General features: G+C 47.0%; 1 protein-coding gene across 9 annotated transcripts in view; it reads left to right on the top strand.

Annotated features, from left to right (window-relative positions):
* The window catches only part of BRD4 (bromodomain containing 4), an 81,632-nt gene that overhangs the window by 2,576 nt on the left and 55,207 nt on the right, over nucleotides 1–23,849 (top strand). For 7 of the 9 annotated variants that reach the window (XR_012626865.1, XM_074854593.1, XM_074854592.1 and 4 more), the window contains exon 2: nucleotides 19,733–19,826. The exons of 1 other annotated variant lie outside the window; for it this stretch is intronic. The gene's annotated coding sequence lies outside the window, so the exon portion shown is untranslated. Of the gene's footprint in view, nucleotides 1–18,784; nucleotides 18,804–19,732; nucleotides 19,827–23,849 lie in introns of those variants that run through there. One more of the 9 variants, XM_074854589.1, reaches the window with a different exon arrangement.

Raw genomic sequence — 23,849 nt, 5'->3', positions numbered from 1 at the left:
TTCGGTGGGATTATTACCCGTATAAGTGTGTGCAGAGATTAACATAAATCACATTTCCGTCGCTGCGAGTTTGTAGTGTTCAGTTGGAGGCTGTGCGAGTCGCAGGTCATCCTCAGCCGTTCTCTGGTGTTACGCGAGGGCCCCTTCGTGTTGCAGAGCATGAGGCAAAAAGAAAATATTTGATTTCTCCACACCTGAACTCGAGGAACCGCGATAGCGACTGTAAATAAATGCAATGTACGGGGGGAGGGAAACCACCCGCGCGAGGTCGGTTGTTCCCACACGGCCTCTAATCTTTGCACCTTGGCAGAGGACGGGATTCCTCATTTAAAAGTAGTAAAACACGACTTTCCTGATTATTTTATTCCCCTCCCACTACGTTAATTACTTAAAGCTGAATAACTGTTGTTGCTGCGTTATCTGATGATACCCCGAGTGTGACTGCGGTAGAGGTGACCAGCTATTAGCTAAATTACTGCGGGCAGCAAAGCCATCGTTAGCGTAAATCCCGTTTCTGTTTTAAGAGGAAATAAGGATTGTGCTTTGATTGGAGACTGGCGCAGGTAGGAATCGATCTCACCCTGAAAAACGACCCGCCGGTCGCTCCTGTGCTTCTGATTACTTTTTATTAAGTTATTTTTGGTCTTCCACGCTCCAGTCGAGGGGAACTATAGTCGAGTGTACGTAGTCAAACACCCCTTGTTACGGTTTCTTGATATTTTAAAACAATTTCTCCGAAGTAAACTTTATAGTCTGGTAATTATCGACTGGCAAACAGAGTTTGGACTGAGTTCAGGAATGTAAACCATTTATTTGCAGGAAGATATTTTACCTTAACCCCGCGTGAAACCCCGACTCTGCTGAGAAGGAACCTGGGCGCAGCTCTGCCAGCGAAAACGGGGTGAAATCTCTGGGATTTGAGGCGGTGATAACTCTTAACTTCAGCGTTCCCTGGGGAGGATAAAGGCGCATCCCAGCCACGTTACTTTGTCGTTTGATGGGTGATGTTTTGTGAAATAATAGTTCCTCCTCGTTAAAGCAGCGGGGTCGTTGCTTTCCTAAATATAGACGGGGCGTGAGAAGAGGACGGCACCTCGGTTTGGGAGGTGGCAGCGGGTGGATCACCCTAACCCCGCCGTGGCTGCTTGGGAGGGTTCCACAAAACCCAAATCGCCCCCGGAATGTGGCCGATAAGGGATGTTAATGTGCGCAGGGGAGGAAAAACAACCCGTGGTGGCTGTTAGGAGGGGGTTTGTGGCACCCCCTGGCTCATCACGCATTGAATTTTAGCATGAATTGTGTCTCTGCTTTGGCCAAAGCAGCGAGCGGGGAAGAATTCTGTCCCTGGAACCGCTGGAGGAAGGGTTTGAGTCCAGGTTTTAATCTGATTTTTGAGCTTCCTTGCTCTGAAAAGGAGGAAAACGAAGTGTCTGTAAGCTTACGAGGCAATTGGTAGGGGTTTTTTTGGGGTGTAATTACATAATAGGTATTTTAAAGCTTTCTAACATCTAAATCCAAAAGCTTTTGGAGAAATATTGGCAGTGTCACTGGGTTTTTTGGGTGAGGATTAGTGCGATTCAAAGAGCGGCTCTGCAGAGCGGATGTGAAAGGGGAAGCTGCCTGCCAGAGCCAGGGAATCCCAGCGCAGGGAGCTCGCGTGCCGCTCCGGGATCCACCTTCCTCTCTGGGATAAGTCCCCTGGCTGCTTCCAATCTTGATTATTTCAAAGCAAAATACCAAAATAACTTTTTTTTTTAGTCGGGATTAAGGTGACCTGGTTGTATACAAACCATGAAGGAGTCATCGTCTTGCTCTAGAACTCCCAAAACCCGGCTGCGGGTAGTTCACAGCGATGGAAAAAGGGCCGGGATTTTGCTGTACCGATGCACAAATGAATTTATCCGTATCGGATCAGCGATGTGGAAGGGTGAAGGGTTTATCGCCGCCGCTTGCTCTGCCAAAGCTCCCGTCGAGCGAGCTGGGATGTTTCGGGGTCGGTTCATAATACAAAAACCCTGGGTTTAGTTTCAAGCGAGCGCTCTGCAACCTCTTATTTTGATTAAGTAGCTCAGAAGGGTTTGATACTCATTAAATACTGGTTTGGAGGAGATACCAAAAGGTCATTTGGGGTCGAGAGTGAAAGTTAAATTCCAGCTCCGGGGGTTTCTGCTCCGATTTCTCTGAGCGGCGACGCCTCTGGGAGCTCCGGGGGTATTTGGGGAAGGTGTCGAAAAGCCAGCGTTGTGTTTCTCTCTGCTTCGACAACCAAAAAGATTGAGTGTTTTTGGTGCGCTACAAACTTGTGGGATCTTAATTCACGTCTCCTGCCTTACAACGGCCCCTCTGCGCAGGGAAAGCTCCGTCGGGACGGGGCAAAGGTGTGGAAGAACTCAAAGTGGGACTGAAATTCCCAGCTGGGGTGTGGGGAGGAGAACCCGCAGAGCCCCAAAACTCTTCCTTTTAGGCACATTTCATCCCTTTTTCATGATATTTTTGAGCTTCCTCTGCAGGAACTGAGTATTGTGCGTTGCCTTCATCAGGAACTGGAGGAAAATCGGGAGTTTTTATCCCAAATTAGTGAAACCAAAGTATTTGGGAAGTGCCGATGTGTGTTTGAGGAGCAAAACTTACCTCCTGTTTTTTTTTTTTTAATCCCTATTTTAATGGGAAGAAGCAGCTTCGTTACCATTCCTTGTATTTTTTGGGAGGGGGAATTTTGTCCCTTCGTTAACCGCTCGTGCCCGTGTCACCGTTCGTTCCTGCGAGCGGGAGGAGAGTTACTAATTATAACGTCTCCAAAAGGCTCGGGATACTCCTGCCCTGACTCTCGCTCCGAGGCGATGGCGAAGCCCGAAGGAGGAGGGAGATGGCATGGATCCAGAGAAACATAAAACAGCCTTTTAAAAAAAAAAAAAAAAGTAAAAACCAACTGAAAACAGGAACTGTTCGGTAGCGACAAGGACTTGGGCAAACATCCTGAAACCAGAAACTCCGTTAAGCAATAGCCCGGAAATGGGAAGTTGTGAATCAGTTTGAAATTTGAAGGATTTAATGTTGGTTTCTTCTTTTCTGAAGAAAGATGTCTGATTTAGGAAAGGGAGGGAGCCGAGGGCGTGCGGGTTTTGCGGCCCTCGTTAGTCAAGGCTTAGCCCGAACGCTGATTTTTGTTTAATTGAGTTGTTGTTATATTTCAAGCCTCATTAGGCTTCGCAAGCTTCTAACGCAGCCCAGAAGCGTTCCTGTAATGACAACACCAAACCTGCAAGGTAAAAAATCCATGATTTTAAAACAAAATACCCCAAAATCTGGTGTCTGGTGGGAAGCAAAGGGGTCTTGAAGCTTTGAAGTGATCCACGTCGGGCAGCTGCTGGGTGAATGGATTTCCTGGGACAAGTCTGTGTTCCCTGATTGTGAATGATTTTGCGTTTTTTCTGTAATTATTGGCCACGTGTGCTGCGAGATCCTTGCAGGCTTCCCGTGGTAAATCAGCTAAAAGCTGCGATTTCAGCAAATGGCTGAAAATTACAGACTTCGGGGTGGTTTTTCTCACAGATCTACAGGTGGCTGGTGTGTAGCACGTCTGAGGGTTATCAAAAAATGTACATAAATCTGGCAGAATTAGCGATTAGCAGAAGGGTAATAGAAATATGTCGGATTTTATTCTGAGCAGACTGATGAGAACTCGCCGTGCGACTTCTGGGAGAGTTGTTGGAGCAAAACCGCGTTCACCTGCCTGAAAAGTTGGTTTAATTTGCCTTATAAAGTGTAAAGTTGGGCTTTAGGCGCGTGGGCCCTCGTCAGCACTGATGGATTATTGGGCTTAGCGAGCTGTGAGGGGGTCAGACGGGCACGGAGCAGCGCTAACGAAGCGGTTTGTGTTTTATTTGAATGGGCGCGGAATTAAATTAAAACTTGAGATTTATAGGTTGGGTTTTGCCTTACTTACGTGATGAGCAGCATGCTTAAAAAAAATCTGAATAATGTTAAATGAATACACGTGTAATTAAGCAATTATATGTTTAAAGGAACCTGGGTACTTCAGCAATTAAATAGTCTTTTACAGTATCGTGTCAGCTTAATTTAATTATTGTCTGCCAGCACATTGGCTTTAATAACTGAGATATGAAAAGAAAAACAAGCTTGGAAACTTAAATTATGTCATACCTGCTAATTAAAATAACATTTAAAACTTATTTGAGCTTTTCTGAGTTGATTTATCCCGGAGATTCACGGCACCCTTGGAGCGATCAGCCAGCAGGGTTACAGATTATTTAGAGAATAATCCTTAAGTTTATAATAAATGAATTATAGGAAATGAGCTGCAATAAACGAACTATTTAATGAGCTGTAATCTGGTGGACTGTCAAAATGTTTGCAATTTGCTGGGTTTTTTTTTTTCCCCCATCGGTTGCAGCCGCTTCTCGAGAGGCAAATCCTTGCAGTTAAAATTAATGATAACGAGAGGGGAGAAGTTAGAAAAGCAGGATGCTAGGGGGAAAAAATAGAATTTGAAGTGCTTTTGCAGCTTCTTTTCTACAACGTGACCAAAACGATCCGATGTTTGCCTCAGGAATGTGCAATTTGTTTTATTTTTTGAATAAAACCTGTGTTTAGAGAGACGCTCAGCCTGCAGATGTTGGGGCTCCGGGTGTATTCCCAGCCCGAGGCTTGACCAGAGCCAGAGCTCCAAAGGGAAGGAGTTTGCAGTAACCGGAGCCCCGCTGAGCTGCGGTCCCTTGGAAAGTTTAGGGTTAAAAAGAAGTGGAAGTGGTGCAGAGCAAGCGTCGCTTTTTATCCTTTTTTTGTTCGCTGGAGTCGCGAGCGTGGCTCGCTTCATCTTCGGGTAGATCTCAACTTTAGGTAAGACCAGCTGAACCCTAAAAATACTTAATTTTAGAGAAATACGGCTGATCTCACCCCAGGGCGGGGGGTCTGCCTGCTCCGCAGCAAATCCACGCGGCGCTGTTCGTGTTGACGGACGGGATCGCTCGATAACTCGGATGGTTCCTCCCCAGGACCCAGCTGGGGTGGAGGAACTCGGATATCAAAGGGTGTTTCCTGGTCTAAACCACCTCCCCTTGCTCTGGGCTTTCTCAACGGTAACATTTTCCCTCAAAAACACTTACTCAGCCGCGTGGGGAACTGTATTTTTATTTTTTATGCTTTGCTGAAGTGTTATTTTGGGTTGGGAGAAGAGTGGGGCGGCTGCAGCTGGATGAATAACGGTCTTTTTTCGGGGGGGGGGGGGCGGTGTGTAAGCAGGAGAAAGTTAGTTTTCACCTCACTTTGGGTTTAGGCAATTTGTCTTTGTAAAAAAAAAAAGGAAATGCTGAGGGAACCCTGAGTAGCAGTCGGTTTATGGTAGAGATCCTTGGCTGATGGTTCCAGGTCACCTGTTGGATGCTTCTCCTTCCTTTTCCTACACCCCCAAAGCTCTTTTGATACCTGGTTACGTTGCTGGTTGTTCTTCCAGAGCAGCCGTGGGCTCTGTCACACCAGAAAAATAACCTTTAATGGCCCCAAAACTTCTCAAAATAAGCGTGTATTCCGAATTTCTTTCTCCCTCTATTACTTCTCTTGCTGCAAGGTCTTTCTCCTCATTTCTGGCCGCTACGGAGAGAGCGGGGAGGTGACGGGCGGGCACAGCTCTTCCACAATCTCCCGGTGGGTTGTAGGGACGTGACGCTGCGGTTTCACCTCCTTTGTGCTTGGCTCCAGTTGGAGCTTTTCCGAGTCGGCCTTGGCTTAACCCCGTGGCCCCTCCTCCCGTGGCACGGAGACCTTTTCCCTGGGACTATCCTCAACACAAAATCCCTTTTTTTGGAATATTTGTGCTGTGCCCATCCTCTCTTGAGCTGTGTTTCCAATTTACAAAACCAGAGTGGAGAATTTAAGTTTTATGTTGTTTAAATTAAACACAGGGTCAAAAACTCAGCCAGGCTGGTGTGTTCAGATTTTTAGTTTTTGGGTTGCCTTTTTTTTTTTTTCCCTGCATTTTTTTACAGAGAACGTGCAGTGCAGCAGGCTAAAACATTAAGCAGGACAAACAAAGCCACGTTCCTGAAGCACCTTCCTTCTTGGAAAGTCATGAGACAGCTCTTAATCACCCAGTCACCCTTTTTATGTTAATTTGATGAGCTGAAGAGGCATTAAAATGAGAGGAATAACCCTTAAAAAATAATATCCTTGGGGCAGGAAGTTTTTGTCTGAGTGGCAGTGATTGAAACCCTGGGAATTGAGACCGGCCGGCTCCGCTCAACTGATTTGCTCCTGAAACTAAGCCCAGCTTAAAGCTCTGCAGTGCAAAGTCCCTTTTACTCTGTGCCTGTACCCCTTTGCATAAGACTGGGGTGATGGGAAATCAGACCTGCGGGGTTGTCTTTAATTAGTTAGTGATCAAACAAATAGAAGATACTTGACAAAATTATGTTGGGCTGCAGGCTTGCTAAAAATAACTGCTGTGAGACTGTCCTCATAGGTCCAGCTTTCCTGAGCTCAGTGCACCTCTTCATTTATTTTCAGTTTCTTTTTTCCTTAAACTACCTGAAAACAGTCATTCTTCCTCTTTTACATATGAATTTGAAAGGAACATAATTTATAGGAGTTTTGATTTTTTTTTTTTTTTTTTTGGCTGGCAGGTCTTGATTGTCATTACAAAAAATATACAAAACACTAAATTACTTGTTCTAGTTGATTTTTTTTTTTTTTTTTTTTTAAATCGAGCTAGGTGCCAAGTAGCTGCGGATGGGTCAGGAAGTCTCTTTACTAACAGCATCCCTGCTTTGGAAATCTTTGCTAGGCCGGTTTATCCGGTTATCCGACGGCTCCAGGGTGAGCTTGGGTCCTCCTGCGGAGCCGAACCTTGGAGGGTGATGATGAAATTCCCAGCAATTCCGCTTCGAAAACATCCCAGCGTTGCAGCCCTGGCTCACCGGCGAGCTGGCGGAGACATCAGCCTTGTAGCAAGGCTACAAATTAAATAATCTCCTTATAAAAAGTCTTTTTCCTCCTCTTCCTGCTGATAAAACCTTTAAAAGCATCGTATTTTATACGTAAAGCCTTTTTTTTTTGAGAAGAATCAAGATTTTCAGTTTAATTTTAAAGTTCCTCTTGCAGAGTTGCTGCTTGGGGTCGCAAATGGCCGCGTTTAAGATCAAACGATGAGCTCGTGTCTCTGTTCCTCTCGTCGAAAATCAGCTTCGCTGCCGTCCAATTCACTGCACCTGCGAGGTGGAACGACCAGATCCTCGTAATCCGGAGATGGCGCCGTAATGGGGAGCTGTAATCGGCGCCCGAAGGCTCCTCTGAACCCCAACACGCTGCTCCTGTCAGGTTTAAAACAGATTTCTGCCTCAAAAGTAGGAATTTGTGCTGCTCAGGGTATCTCGTCGTTAACACGCTGCTCCCGTTAGATTCTCGGGGTATCTTGTCGTTGGTTACGTGTGTGTGTGTGGACTGTGGTGTGTAGTAGGGATGGAGATTTGTGCTCAGATTGTCTCGAAGTAGCTTTTTTTGGAAGGTGAAACTATAATAAATCAGATTCGGGGAGCCCAGCTGCGGTTTTGGAGAGAGCTCGGTGTCTCAAGCAGCGTTTTCCCCTGCTCCTCTGAACTTGAAGGGCCCAAGGGACTCTGGATGCTGCCCAGTAGGTGCTAATTTTCCACTTCAAGAAAGAAAATCAGAAGAAATCGATTTAAATCACTTGCCTTTAAGTCACTTGACCTAATCCTTTGAGTCCTGATGCTCACGGCTCTTCTTTATATCTCACCCCCTCCTCAGGGAGGGAGTAAAATGCAGAGAGAGTTGGTGATAATTTTCTTAAATTTAACACAAGGAATATTCGTTCCACTGAAGCTGATGCCAAAGTTAAAGGTTTTGGCACCAGAGGCGGGTTCTTTACCAGCACAAAAATCACTGTCAGTGTAAATTACCATCTCAGGTTATAGTATATTTGCTTTTCTAAAGTGTTTTTAATTTCTGTCTGGTCCGTATTTCCCCGCTTGCGAGGTTTGGGTGATAAAACGCTCGTATTTGTCTGCTGGAATAGCAGCAGCAGGAACGTCCTGGTAGGAAGGTGTCAAACCCTCTGCGCGTGCTGCCAAATATATTTTGGTTTTACGGTCCAAGCTGCGTCTTTATTACGTTGCTGAGCGTAGGTAAAGTCGCTTCTCGGAGTTCAGAGTTTAATACTGCTGGGGGGAGGATGGGATTAGAGTGCAAATCGCTGGTCCAAAGGTCACCCGAGATGTTTGTGGTTGGGTTTTGTGGGGTTTTTTTGAATTTGTAGGTGGATTTCCAGCATGTCTGTGTATGCACCGACCCCGCTTGTGAAACGTGAGCCCGGGTGCGCTGGATACTCGACATCTGGCTCTGGTTTGGGGACCTCGGGAGTAATTCAGGGAAGGGGAAAAGGGATGAACGCTAAAAATAGGGTTTGAGCTTCGCTGCTAGCTCAAAACTAAGCCTCACCGTTATTTCTGATGTATTTGAGGCAATTCCCAACTTCATGCTGCTCCCAAACCCCCGGCGTGATCCTTTCCTACTGAATTGGGGTGTAATTAGAGTTAATTTGGGCACAATCCGCTTCCCCCTGGGGGGGAAGAACAAAGGTGTGGTGCTATTCTGCAGGACAAAAGCTTGAGCTCTTCCCTTTTTTTTTTTATTTTTCTTCTTGTGAAGTGGCGCTTTCTGCTTCTGAACACCCACGGGAGTCACTGGTATGGGGTGGGGAAAAGGAGGATAAAGAGTGAAAAGGGGGAAAAATAAGATTTCTTACGCTGTTGCTAGCAAAGTTGAGCATCTGAACTGGTAAAGTGGGACATCTCCGAGCGCAGAGTCAGCGGAGCAGGGTCTGGTTGTAGAATAAAGGTAGTGAAGAGCCTTTTACTGCTGCTCCTTGCCTGCATTTAGGGCTGGACGCTGTCCTGGACAGAAGAATTCCCTGTAAAAACCGTATCAGGTTACAAGAAAAACAAGATTGCCGCTTATTCCTGCCGTTGAGTCGGAGACAACGTATTTGCAGATGGGCCTGACCTTGTGCCTGTTGAGGGATGTTTGTTTGCAGAGCTGCCGAGCGCTCTGCTAGCCGAGGGGAAAATTCCAACTCATTGAGAGCCCCAGGAGGAAAAAGGTGAATTTTTGGAGCGCTTTGGTGGCTTCTGACACCCCTTTTCATGTACAAGGGGCTGAGAGCGATGCATCGTTACTAGACGGGGTGTTTGGAGCGGTTTTTTGGGGAGATCTTCTTTTTTAGAACCGTGCAACCGAGTAAAATAGGCCTTTGCTTAACAAATACTACTTTTAACAGGACTCGGAGTAACTTCTAGGTCTTAGATGTGGTCTGATGTCCTCCTGAGCCTAACAGCTTTGCTTTTAACTGGTTTAACTACCCTGCTGGTTTTAATACATTTTTTTTCTGTCTCAGCACAGATTGAACCAGTTAAGGGCACTGCATTTTTCACATTTTAAAAACATTTTTGTTTTGCCTTCTCTCTTTTTTTTTTTTTTTTTTTTGAATGGGCTATTTTTGATCTGACCTTGGCTTGTCCTTTCTTACCTCAGCTTCCAGTCCAGTTTCTCTGGGAAAGGCGGCTCTCTGGGAGCCCCGTGTTCTTGCGGACTATTGATAGCGCCTGAAAAATGCGATGCCGAGCAGTTGTGGTCTCGGTATCTACAGACGTGGGCTGAAGAGGAACGGGAATTCAGCTGCAGGGCAAAGCGTAGTTGTTGCAAGGCTGATACCGAAAGGTTTGGAGCCTAAAATGTGCTTCTAAAAAAGCCTAGCCTAAGGGGGAGATTATTTTAGACTTGGCATTTGAATGTAGGATCATAATCCTTATGGTCAACCTGACTTTTTTAGAAGGAAATTGTCTTTTCAGTGTTCATTTTAAGTCCTGTTATTGATAAAATACGCTGAGGCATCCTTCAAGAGCTTAGGTTTGTTTTCTCTTAAAACTAAGCTTAAGGAGATTGATAACCCCTCTGTGGATTAACAATTTATGAAGAGTCTCAAGGTAGGAACGTGGAGGTGGCTTGTAGTGGGGGAAGATCCATCTGTTTACACCCGTGTTTCTTCAGTACACTTGAAAAATAGTGTAGGAAAAAGGATGAATGATCTTGCTGTTTGCAAAAAAAAAAAAAAAAAACAAACCAGAAAAGGTCCAGAAAAGAGCCGAGATGCAACTTTTAAACGGTAGGGAGAAGATGAACAGGCAAGAAGTAAGTCCCTAATAAAGATGGGGGTCTTGAATTATGTCGAATAACGATTGTTGCTGAGCGTGTTGTGGAGGTGTGGAGGGTCACTCGCTCTTCTTACTGGAGATGGGGGAGCAGATGTTCGATGTGCTCCTGTACAGCCGCTTCTGCTTCTCCCATCTCCTGTCACGGGATGGAAATGCCCTTTCTCACCCGCTGCGTGGGTCTTCAGAAGCCCGTTGACTTGTTCCACGCTAATAAATCACTTCACGAACCCAAAACTGCCTCAATATCCCACCCTGGAATGTCCCCCGTGTTCCGTCGGGCGGTTGGAAGATCAGATCGGTCTGTGGAGGGGCTGCTGTGATTGACCCAAGACCTGCAGAACTTGAACTTAAGCTCTTGGGGAAGTTTCTGATGCTCTTCAGCACAGTTAACGTGAGCTCGGGGCGTTTGCCACGTGACATCTGAGTCATCTGACCTCACCTATGAGCTAATTTAGGCTGAAACGGGTAATTTACTCCACGGTGAGGATTAGCAGGAACATCTCAGCACTGAATAATCTTCTCTTCCTGCAACTCTGAGCATACCCAGGAGGACGTGTCCTTCCCCACCTCACCAGAGAAAGTTTATTTTATTGTTGGTGATGGAGAGATTTACAAGTGAGTTTGAGTTGCTCGTTAGCCTGACTATTTTCTAAAAATCCCTGTTTAATTCATGAGGAGCTTGTTGCTGCTGGCAGCTCTCCTCTAGCAGCGCGCTTGTGCTTGGGGCACGCTGACCCTGAAGTGGATCACTGGGTTTTCTTCTCCGCTGAGTCGCTTGCTCCCATTTTAATTTAAGTGGGAGTAGAAATGTGCTCTCCATGTTACGTCGCCCGACTCGTCTGGGCGTTAGTCACGCTCCCGGCCCCGCAGCCTCTTGCTGCACGAAATGTCTTCCCTCCTGGATCAGTGTTGAGGTTGGTGTCGATTGTTCTGGCTGTAAACTCTTGAATTAATTTTTACGTGGTTTAGAAAAATGTGGTGACTTCATATGCTCAACTCTGTCGAGAATCGTCGGTACCAAATTACCAATTAATGGATTAAAAGTTGGCTTTTCTAGCTGCAGCCTGGCGCTAAAGATAGCTTCTGGCCGTGGGTGAGCGCGCCGAGGGAGGGAAGGAGGAGAAAGTCCCGCTCCTCTAACGGCTCCGTATCAGACTTGTTCTAATAACAAAACCAGCAGCTGCTAATATTTTCTAAACTTAGGCTTTTTCAGGTCTTTCAAGGCTCTCTCTGCAATTAAGAGAAAGGAAACGGCTAATTTCTGGGATTGGTTAGACTTGTGAGTCTCTTGACCAGACAGAAATTTGAATATAAAACCACCTCACTGCTTTTTTGACACAATACTTTGGAGTATTTGCATCTGGTTTTCCTTTTTCAGCGGTTTTTTTTTTTTTTAGCTTCTTAATCCTTGAAAGAAAATAATTGATTCTGTAGTTGGGTCGTTTCAGACTCTGAGCCTTGTACTGTGAGCCCAGACCGTGGTTCTGAGGTGCGGCGTGGCTGGGCCCAGGATCAAATACCGGTTTTGGGAACGCACGAGGCGTCGAGTGGCTTTCAGGTGGCTTTGGAAGACGCCGTGGCCGAGTTTGGGCTTGAAGCTCATCGCTTCGGGGTTGGGTGTCGTTGGCGTAAGTGCCCTTAAAATACAAACGTGTGTGGGACTCCTGGTGCCTTGAGCTGCTCGGAGAAGACCGAGGCTCGATGTTTGAGGTGCGTTGGCTTTGCTTTTTAATTGCTTTGCTCGTTCATCAGAAATTTTTTGAGATATATTTGTGACTTCCGCTTCGTGGTCAGGGTTTCTGTGCTTTGAAGATCCGAGACCGGTTGCTCGTGGTCTTGAATTGATCTTAGATAAACTTTTGCTAGTTCTGAGCCTTTTGGTAGCAGCGATATTAAAGCAAATTCAAGAATGAGGATGCTTGGAGGGAGGTGGGGTCTGATTTGGGTTGGGAGAGGAGGATTTGGGGGGCACAAACCCTTCTCAGATACAAACTGCTTAATTCTCAAGGTAAAACCTCGTCAACCTGCAGCTCCTGGCCAGGCAACAGCCTACAACTTTCTTCCATCCCCGTGGCTTAATCGCACTTGGAATCTGTGGATCTCTGTAGCTGGATACTTTGCTTCTCCTGCTGTTAATTAAAGGATTTGAGGCTAAATTGGTCTTGTTGGAAAACTCTTCCCAGGCTACGGAGCGCTGATATGTGCTTGCAGCGTGTAAGCTGGTCGGTGACCTGAATGAAATCTCCTACCTAGCACGTTTAAGCAGTTTAGTCTCCATTAAATCGATGTTATTAATTTTAAATTACGCTTCTGCTGGATGGGGCAGGGTGAAGTTTGTTCCGTTCATCTCGAGAATGAGAAATTAGTCTCTGCTTTTGCAAAAACTTCAAGTAGCTGTAACTCGCTAGAAAAGTGGGAAAAATCTGATACGGGTTCAGATGCGGATTCAAATGGGAATTTACTTGGAGGGTATAGAGGAAATCAGGGAGTACTAAAAGCAGGAGAAATTTAAGCGTTTCTGAGAATGGATTTTATGTTATTTTAAGCAGGATTCTTGGCTTCATAGATTGGATTTGCCCCGTATGACCTATTGGATACCTACATTTGCCTGATGTGGACTAAAGTACCTGTTACTTCATCTATAATTACCTCCTCCCTTGCCTGTATGACCAAAACCGTTGATTTTTGAGTAGGTTCTTCCAGGTTTAACAACAGCTTTAACTTCACCATTGACTCTGGTTGTGGGGTATCACTCATCAGTGTCCTCCCCGCCCTTAAATATCAGAAATCCTCCGCTCGGAGAAGCAAACTGGTTTGATGAGCAATAATGTGATCGTGTTTGTCCTCGTTTCCTGTTGGTTTTGCTAAAACAGCTGATTTTTTTCTATATATTTCCTTGCTTGAAAATTGGAGTAACTCTTGCAGAGGTTCTGCTGTAGAAAATTGTGGGGTTTACCCTCAAATTAAAAGGCTGTGGCATATTTGGAGCTGACACTGGAGTATTGCCCTGAGTGCTGCTGTGTTTTTGGCAGCTCTTGGATATTACACAGGCCTGAGTATTACAGAGCAGAAATTATAGACATAATTTGATGCAAGTTCACTCCTGGTTAGGCTTCATCGAGGCACGGGTTTATTTAAACGCTTAAAAAGTGTTTAGTGCTGGTGTGTGAGGAAGCTCTGGGAACACAGGAAGGCATCTGAGATTGCGTTAAGGGAGGGGGGAAGACCTTGCTCGGTGTCCAAACCACTGGTAACTCCCTATTTTATTTTATTATCCACTGTTTTGCTAGCTCTTCCTAGGAAAAGCTTCATCCTCGGCTTCAGCCCGCACAGCCCGGAGTGAGCAATATCCAACATATGGACTTGGACTTGGGACAGTCCAAATAACGTTCCGGGGATCGTGGCCGGGTCTGCGGCCGCCCTCGAATTCGGGTGCTGGGGTGGAAATTCGGCTATCCAGCTGAATCGGGTACCAAAAATGGTTGGTTTTTTATTCCTCTGACCACAAAGCAGTGTGAGAGTGGCCGTCCTGGACTTGCGGCAGTGATGGTTTTAGTTAAATCCTCCCCGTTTCCTCCTGCCTCGCTTCTCCGTTTGGTGTTTACAGGGTTTATGAAAGCAAACGGAGAGATAAGGCAGCTCTCGAGTTGTGCAATCGGGTGGCGCCTGCGCGCACTCGTATCTGTTATCGGTTCAGTGGTTGTTTTCAGTACAGAACAGCCTGGTTGTGCAGTGAGAAAAAAAAAAAAGAGAGGAAAAGTTGGTATATAGAGCAAAAATGGGTTTTATTTTCCCTGAAGTCAACCCTTTGCATACAGTCAGTATCAAGGACCAATTCAGCAGCGACTTTGCAAACAAACCATCTTGTACTGAAGCTTTCACATTCAATTCCTGGATGAAATTCAATATTTTCCTTTGTTTGCGGTGTTGGGAAGGGCTCGTGGATCAAGGGTCGCTCGGTCACCGCTTCTCATTCGAGTGTCAAACTCGGGGCGTTGCTAAAGGAGCGCCAAAGTCGGAAGAAATTGGACTTTCGGTACAAACCACAACTATTAAGGGACAAAAATGGCTCCGTGCGAGAAGTCGGGAAGCATTAATTAATTAAAAAAATCTATTTTGGAAGTGTCTGAGCCTCCGGAGCGAGGCTCGTTAGGTGGAGGAATTAATTCAGATCTGGAGGGCTGAGATAAAGCGTGTGGCTGCAAGTTGAGCAAACATAAAGAAGGGGTACGTATGTATCTGTGGAACTGAAACTCAGCTTTCTGCTGCGTTACGGCAGAGCTGCACGGGCTTTCGTGGCTCTTAAAAAGTCAGAGGGCATTTGCCAGAAGGAATTGGTGGTCCCCGGCCTACGTGGCGCTTCCTGGAGCGGTTTTCTGCGCTCACCTAAAGATTTGGACCCAACACATCCTTGGAATTTATTTTGTGACGATTATCAGAGAGATGTGTGTTTTCTTGACTGTTCTCCATTTCGGGTGGGTTTTTCCCTCCTGATTGTCTGGGAAACGGAGGTTTTAATACTAATTTCTATGTGCTTTGAAATCCTGGCAGGGGATTTTGGCGGTAGAGCGTTAGCAGTGGCTTGGGGTGAGCAAAATCCAACTGCAGCACGTGGAAAATATTGAGTCTCTTGCTTGTTTTCAACTGAATTGTCTTTTTTCCCTCCCGGAGCTGGATGAACCCACAGAGCGCAGCCTTCGTTTGCTCCAGCAGCCTTTGTGGAGATAAGATTCCTCAGACAAAATAAGTGTTTTTAGGAAGATATCTGCTCTCAGTGTCGATTTTTTTGGCAGGCGCAGAGTCGGGTGGCCTTGTGCGTCGAGCCAGGGCTGCTCTGTCCCACGGAGGCGAGTTGAAGCCTGGGCTGTCTCTGGGCAGTGACCTCCTCTCAGCCACTTAAATAGAGGAGAGACTCGAGAGGTAAAGATCAGTCTCTAGGCTGGCCTAGCTGGAAGACGACATCTTTATGAGGGTGTTCTGCTCCGATGCTTCTCTTAAAGCCGTCCTGGTGGCACGGTGAGAAGTTCAGGAGTGAAGAAAGAGTGTAGAAACCTTGAAATGGGGAATCTTTTGAGGTTGACCCAAACCTGAGAGGTGTGGAGTTTCCTGGGGAGCCGTGGAGCTTGGAGAGTTGTCCCAGAATGGCCATCGGAGGTGGAGACATCGGTGGGACAGACCCAAGACTTTCCCTGATCTGCAGATCCGGCGCTGAGGGAGCAGTGAGCCTCGGCGGTATCTAAATCTGCCTTTTCGTGATCGTTTTCATCTCCTTGGCCTGTCTCCAAAGGGTGTGTTTGTTAGTTTTTCTTTTTTTTTTGCTTTCCTACAAGGGTTTGAAGCTCCTCTCCGTGCTAGGTGAGTGCCGTCTCGCCTCCTCCCAGACGTTAGAGGAACATAGATACGACCTCGATGGATTTAAAGCCTCTACATTGGCTTAAAATAGGAGCTTCTAGGTGGGGAGAAGCACTTAAATAATTTCTATTAGGAGGTTCCTCATTAGCAGAAAATGCTGGAAAATTTGGGGGAGTCTTAGGAGGGGCTGAGGGGTGAATTTCAGTGAAAAATTTAAGAATGCTTAAAACATCTGTAAAATAATTCTAGTAAAGCTGTGATGCTCTGGAGATTGATCATGTTAGGATTACGTACATGTTTTGAGTATAAAATTGATCGTGGAGGTGATTAAATACAGATATTTCTGGTGTATGAGAGTACCAGGAACGGTCGTAACTTGTTCAGTGCCCGTCGTTAGTCTTTGCTCTTCCAGAAATCTGAGATCTGCACCATGTGGTCGGTTTAGTCGAGAGAGAAACCATCACCTGAACTCCTGGGATGCTGCGGGATGGGTGTTTCTTTCCTTTAGCAAACATAGAAATGCTGGGGTTTATTTAATACCTAAATAATCTCTTTCTGAAGAGCAGGCGACCAGGGTTTTTGTACAATACCTTGAATTTCACTAAACCTGTATAAAAAAGTCAGGATCAGCTGGAAAAAGTGAATTTTTAAGAAAACTTTGTAATTTAACAATGATGAAATTATAAATGCCCAGCTTTTTGATTGGCATTTGGCATTGGTAACTATTTTCGGATACCACATGAATTGCTTGCTGGTATCGCAGTGGGTTTTTTTTCCCTTGGTCTTAGCCTTTCTTTAGAGAAATCTCCTTATTTTCGCTGTTTTTGGAGTTTTTATGACATCTTCTACACCCCGTACGCTTCCAGTCTTGACTTAAATTCACTCATTAATCAGGATTGAAATATTTTCCCCCTGAGTTAACGTGATTCCCAGCCTGGAAGTGGTACCTGCTCATTCACATTTATCCTGATGGGGGCAAAACCGGCAAAGCTTAGTAACTTAAACCTTTTAAATCACCAATTTTTAGTTTATTTTTATAGTTGCATCCTCACTAGGAGATCTGGCGTCTTTCTCCTCTTAAGTGCTGTTCTTGGGGGTTTGAACTGCTGGAACAGTACAGAGGATGAGGGAGAAAACTTCATTAAACAAGTCAGAAAGCTTAAATTACTGGTGCTACAGCGGTCAAATCGGGTAGAGTTTTAGAAGGCTGAAAATATTGATTTATTTTTTTCAATACTTTGCTGTGGGAGTGTTTTTGTAGGAAACTCGTAAATTCTGCTGCTGAAGGGAGAGTTGCTCCTTCCCACCCCCCTCCAAAGGAAATCTAAAAGCCACTGAACACACAATTAAATCCTACTTTTTACAAATGTATTTATTTATATTTATTATTTATATCTATTTAACTACTTTAAAATACTTTTTTTTTTTTAAGCAAATGGCCACTTTCCTCCAAGCTGCTGAGTTTGATTATTGGGAACCAGAAATGAAAACAAGTCCCTCCTGCATCTGTTCAAGGCTGTGGCTGTTGCTAGCTGGGGGGGGGAAATAGTATTTGCAAGGAAAAAACAATCTGTATTTGAGATTTAACCTGGTTTATGTTATCAGATAAGCATGATTAGTGATATCACTGTAATTGGTGGCGTTCATGGAGCAGGTCTGTTAGTGGAGATACTTGTGAAACAGCAACGCTAATGGAGTTCGGGGGTTTATAGAATCACAGGAGGGTTTGGGCTGGAAGGGACCTTAAAGATCATCTAGTCCAACCCCCAGCCATGGGCAGGGCCACCTTCCACTAGCCCAGGTTGCCCAAAGCCCTGTCCAACCTGACCTTGAACCCTTCCAGGGAGGGGACAGCCACAGCTTCTCTGGGCAGCCTGTGCCAGGGCCTCACCCCCCTCACAGGGAAGAATTTCTTCCTGATATCAGACCTAAATCTACTGTCTTTCAGTTTAAAACCACTACCCCTTGTCCTATCCCTTCCCCCCTGATGACAAGTCCCTCCCCCCTTTCCTGTGGCCCCTCTCAGTCCTGGGAGGCCACTCTAAGGTCTCCCCAGATCCTTCTCTTCTCCAGCTGAACCCCCCAACTCTCTCAGCCTGTCCTCACAGGGGGGTGCTCCAGCCCCCCGAGCATCTCCGTGGCCTCCTCTGGCCCCGCTCGAGCAGGTCCATGTCCTGATGTTGGTGCCCCCAGAGCTGGACCCAGCACTGCAGGGGGGTCTCCCGAGAGCGGAGCAGAGGGGGAGAATCCCCCCGCCTCGCCCTGCTGCCCACGCTGCTCTGGGTGCAGCCCAGCACACGGTGGCTTTCTGGGCTGCGGGCGCACGTTGCTGGCTCACAGGCAGTTTTCCACCCACCGACACCCCCAAGTCCTCCTTGGGGCTGCTCTCCAGCCACTCCTCGCCCAGCCTGGATTTGTGCTTGGGATTGCCCCGACCCCACATGTAGGACCTTGACCTTGGCCAGGTAGGTGACATCAGTTGCTCTTATAATCACTAATAAAACCCAAAAGTGGCCAGAACAGACCACAAGTTGTATCAGAATACGCAGGTGGGCAGAAGCTCACGACCCTGCTGGGTGATTGAAGCTTTTGGTGGATTTTCCTGCCTTCAGGGAGCTGCTGGGTCATCTCCAGGAAGAAATAGTGTTGGGAGTATTTAACGAGCTTGGGTGCAGGGTTTGGTCCATGTTTTATCCCCAGAGTAGCCCAGGTGCAGGGTTTGGTCCCTGTTTTATCCCCCGAGTAGCCCAGGTGCAGGGTTTGGTCCCTGTTTTATCCCCTGAATAGCCCGGGTGCAGGGTTTGGTCCCTGTTTTATCCCCAGAGTAGCCCGGGTGCAGGGTTTGGTCCATGTTTTATCCCCAGAGTAGCCCGGGTGCAGGGTTTGGTCCCTGTTTTATCCCCAGAGTAGCCCAGGTGCAGGCTTTGGTCTGTGTTTTATCCTCCGAGCTGCTTTGGTGTCCACCTTCCTCCAGGATGGGCTTTGTTAAGAAGCCAAACTGTCAGCAAACACTTGAGCAAAGTGTATGACACTAAGATCAGCTTAACCTCTGGAAAACCGGCACTAAAATGACAATTAAAACCTGGCAGTAATTGCTGTGGTGTGACAAAGCCCTGAGCAACCTGTTTGAACTTCTGAAGTCAGTCCCGCTGTGAGCAGGAGACCTCCAGACATCCCTTTCAACCTCCCGTATTTCTCACCCGAGGGCAGGTGAGTCTGAACTAAATTTTCCACGCCTGCTTGCTAGAGCTAAGCTTAAAGTTTGTCAGAGCTGTTAAGCTGGTCCTTTGGCCTCTTGTATGTGTTACTGTGTGCTGAATTCCCTTTGCTGGGGGAACAAGCGTCGCATCTCCCGTATCCCTTAGAGTCTGTCCTACCCCTGAAAATGAAACTAAAGATTTTTTTTAAACATTTAAATATAAATTTTTAAATAAATGTATTGGTTCTAAGACAAGCTGGCTCTGGAGGTGTGGTGGTGGGTATTTCACGAGCACAAGCGATGTTAAAAAGGCGTTGGTTGTGGTTACGAGCATCTTCCTAGAGAGCATTTTTTGTGGTAAAAGCTTAAATCTTGTGTTTGGTGCTTTTTTCAGTAATTTCTGTGAAAAACCAGAGTGTGAGCGATTGCTGTTCTCGTGCCGGGGCTGTGGATGGGTTTGAGACCTCTTGTAAGCTGCTAAACCAGGCTTTGAGATGCCTAAAGCTGGGCAGCAGTCCCAGGCGTTGAGTTAAACCCAGCTCTTGGAACCGGCTTAAACAACTAGAAGGGACTTTCTGGGCTGGAAAGAGCAGGTTTGGGGAAAGGTTCCCACGAGGGAAGGGACCTGTGCTTGTTGAAGCTCTCAAGAAGAGGTGTATTGGGTTGGTTAGCTCAAATTAAATCATTTTTCTCAGTATATTTAAATTCCGAAGTGAGCACGCTGTGGTCTGGACGTTGTTTTGGATCCCTTCACCTGTCCACGTCTGCGTTACGATGCTTTTCATCTTCTCAGCTTCCTGGTTTTCCGACTCAAAACGTATCGTTTCCTACAAATAAAATTAAGAATCTGGAGGGGAAAAAAAAAAAAAGGCAAAGGATGAAAGTTAGAGATGTTTTTTGGCTGTAATTCTGATTTAATGTGTGTTTCTTTTCCTTACAGATCTTTCTTTCAATAGTAGCTTCGAAAATGAAGGTCAGAGGGTTCAGCTGGTGAAGAAGAACCGAATACCTCAAAGGGTCAACTCTGATTTCAGGTAATTATCCTGAATTTTACTCCTTGCTGATAAGTGCATGATTTATGGGGTGCGGCTTATTTCCAGCATTTTGGGGCAGTAATGTCTCTTTTTTTTTTTTTTTTTTGGGGGGGGGGGTGTCACGGGTTAGAAGGTGACATAAAACCAGGCTGCAGGAATTAATTCCAGCCGGGGATGAGCTGCGCTCGTTGTCTTCTCGAGTGCTTTGGATTGAGTAAATCCCGTACGAGCTGCAGCAAACATGTCCCTGGATTTGCTGGATTTACCACTAGGAGTTTGCCGGTGTGAATGGGTAGAGACCGGTTTAAATGAACCTTCACCTTCGTTAAGGCTGGATCAAACTTAATTGTCCTGATAATTCATTAGATGCAGAATTTAAATCCACTTTACCAAAGGAATTAATTCCAGCAGGGGAAATAGGAGGCAGAAACAGCGGAGAGCTGAGGTGAGAGCACAGAGTCAGGGAGAGGCCTCGCACGCATGAAATAATTCAAAGTTTTCTGTATTTTGGTGTATTTCTCTGGGATTTCAGAATATCAGACACAAGGTTTTTGTCCCCCTCCGTGCACGCGTACGGCTGTATCTCCCATTTCCCTCGGCCAGTGCTTTGAGCGAGGCCAGGTGGTCTCCCCACGGCTGCCACCGAGTCTGAATTTGGCCACTTTCTGCTCAGTTTGGGTGGTTTTGGGAGCCTTTTCCATCTCAGCTGCCCATCAGCGCTGTGCAGAGCTGCCTTCTCCCGGGGGGTTATATTCCATCCAGCTCAGGAAAACAGGACACAACTGTGATGATTTTTGGTGTCTGCCCAGAACTCACTCTTCTAAGTGGTTTTTTTTTTTTTTTTCTCCTGGTAGTTTGCCCTAAAAGGCTTGGCAATAAATGGGGCAAATCACCCCAAATCCACAAATTTTTTTCACGGTTTCAGCTTTAAAAGTATTTGGTTGGCTTTGTGACATCTGAATATTTTGGGAAGATGGAGATTTATTATCTCAAATAATTTATGATCTCTACTACTAATCTCCAGGGTGTGTATGGTTACGGACATAGCCCAGACACGATGAGCAATCGGATTTCTGAAGTCTCAGGTGGGAAGGGCCGTATTTTAAATATCCAGCCACTCTAGGAATGTCTTGATCTTGAGGATTTTTTTGTTAGAGACCAGCAAGAAGCAAAAATGGGGGGGGACAGCACACGACCCAAAACTTAATTTTTCCAGGAAAAGAGCAGTTCTTGCAAGTGTTAGGCTGGTGCAGAGAGTGGGCATCGAATCTTTTTTGTCCTCAAACTTCAAGGGTGGAAATAGCCTCACGCTCGGGTCGTACCTGTAGATGCTTAAATCTGGCACTGTGGTTGAAAACTGATAGTAGAATGGGTTAAAAAAATGTCATTTTTCTGACTTAGACTAGATAAACTTCTCTTCAGCAACTTCTCTGAGTTGTGTGGTCACCTGCACCCAGGCTCTGCTGTCTTCTCCGTCCACCTTGGTGGGTGCTCCGGGGATTGAGTTTGGAATAACGAGGTTGGGTGCTGCTGTCTTGAAATAGATAATTGGAGGGAGGCTCAGACTTGGTAATTTAACTACAGCTGACCAGCAGCCAATTAGTTTAGACTTTACTCATGGGCAGCTACGATGAGATGTGCCAGTGTGTGAATCCGTATCCCCAGGCACCGTCCGTCAGCCGTAACGGGAGCTGGTGGCAGTTTGGGATGTGCCGGCAGGTGAGGACACGGTGCCGAGCTTGGATGGTGTCGTAGGGTGGTGGTGGGGCCCTAAATTCACCCCTCTTGGGCTGTTGGACAGCGGCCCCGTCACTCGGTGATGTTGGGGTTGTCCTCGCTGGTCCCTTTAGGATTGTGGGGTTTGACCTTGGCCGGACACTCTCAATTTCTCCACCTCTCCCTCTTCTCCTCGTGCTCTTCTGCTCCAGCGTGGGGTCCCACCCATGGGAGATGGGCCTCCACAAACTGTTCCACTGTGGGTCCCCCACGGGGTCGCAGCTTTCTCTGGGGCACATCCACCTGCTCTGGCATGGGGTCCTCCACAGGCTGCGTGGGGGGGATGTCTGCTTCCCCGTGGACCTCCATGGGCTTGCAGAGGGGACAACCTGCTCCACAGTGGACCTCCACAGGCTTGGAGGGTGAACGCCTGCCCCACTGTGGACCTCCACAGGCTGCAGGGTGACATCTGCTGCCATGTGGCCTCCATGGGCTTGCAGAGGGGACAACCTGCTCCCCCGTGGACCTCGACAGGCTTGCAGTGGGCACAATCTAGTCCCCTGTGGACCTCCACGGGGTGCAGAGTGGATGTTTTCTCCCCTGTGGACCTCCATGAGGTCCAGGAGGCACAACCTGCTCCCCCATGGACCTCCATGGGCTGGAGGGTGACGTCTGCTGCCCAGTGGACCTCCATGGGCTTGCAGAGGGGAAAACCTCCCCCGTGGACTTTCACGGGCTGCAGGGGGCACAACCTAGTCCCCTGTGGACCTCCACGGGCTGGAGAGTGGATGTCTGCTCCCCCGTGGACCCCCACGGGCTTGCAGGGGGCACAGCCTGCTCCCCTGTGGGCCTCTGACGTGGTGCCAGGGTTGCAGGAGGGTGGGTCGGTGATGGGCTTGGACAGTGTTGTGGTGGGGGGCTTAAACTCCCCCTTCTAGATCTTGGACAGAGGCCCCGTCACTTGGTGGTGCTGGGACATCCCCGTTGATCCCACAGGATGGGGGCAGTTTAGGGTTAAGGCAGTGGCTCTTCATCCCTTAAGTCTAGCTTAACGTTTGATAGCAAATAGTTCTGGTATAAATCACCCTTTACAAATGTGGGTTTTTTCTTTCTGGGATCATTCATTTTTCAGCAGAAGAGGAGCTGGCCCAGCGTTATCTTGGAAGCTGCACGTGGGTGCAAAGAGGATTTATTTGAGTTGTAAACTAAAACATACAACTGTGCTGAGCCAGGGGAGAAAAGCTGATAAAATATTCACTGAGAATTTTCTGTCGCTCCAAAACTGCCTTAAAACTGGGAGCCTGAACCAAACATGAGCTACTTTAAGTTTCAGATCATTTATGTGCCAGTTTATACACCCATTGTCCTTAAACATCTGCGGTAAAATAATGTATAAAACCCTAATTCTACCCAAAACCACCTCTGGGTGTCTCCTGCTGCTTAATCTGTCCAGCCTAACTTTCTAATCAATAGTTTTGTAATAATATTGGAGGAGAGTAATCAATAAAAGTTGGTTGCGCTCTGCTCTTTGAAATACAGCAAAATCTTTACGGTGTGGATGGTTTCTGTAACAGGGACTTCTCGCTGTGAAGTTGTCGTGCAAAACCACGTGTTCTGTGGCTTTTTAAGGTTTTATCAGCTTAAAACTGCTCAAATTCCACTTTAACGTTGTCTCTTTTTCCTTTGAGCCATGGAAAAATGAGCCTAGAAATAGACTCTCCCCACAAAAAATAGTGGGGATAAAGGAATAAACTTAAATGAAGATGTTTTTCTTGCTGTCTGAGCTGCGGGGATGTCCCGAAAAGCAGAGGGAAGCCCCGTGGTTTAGGGCATAAAAATAAATAAAACTCTTCTGGTGTGGAAACGTGCTGCATTTAGGGTGTGGAGGGGAAGCGCTGGCAGAGTCCGACCCGGACGCGTCCCGCGGGGCACAAAAAGGCGCCAGCGGAGCTAAAACCAGCCAGGAAACGCTGGGATAACATCCACGCGGGTAGAGGGGGGCGAAAATAAAAAGCCATGGCAGGTAGCTGCGGAGGTCAGCGTCCGCGGCAGCGAGGATTAGGGCTGCTGATCCTGGCGGCGGGAGGGCTGGCCCCGGTCCAGACAAAGCCGTCTGGCCGGCGGCGGGACCCGCGCTCCCCGGCTGCCGGAATCGGTCAGGTGGAAACACGAAAATCCCCTTTGCGCTCCCCCCGACGCCGCTCACGGCGTGAGAACGGAGCGGCGGGTGCAAAGCACCGACGAGAGGGATCGTCCGTGGAGCCGAGGGGCGATGGCTCTGCGACCGGACCCGCACTAGCCACCGCA

Source organism: Strix uralensis, chromosome 38 (genome assembly GCF_047716275.1).
Source record: "Strix uralensis isolate ZFMK-TIS-50842 chromosome 38, bStrUra1, whole genome shotgun sequence".
Classification (NCBI taxonomy): Eukaryota; Metazoa; Chordata; class Aves; order Strigiformes; family Strigidae; genus Strix; species Strix uralensis.
Note: the sequence above shows the minus strand (reverse complement) of the source record. Positions and strands in the feature narration are given on the sequence as shown.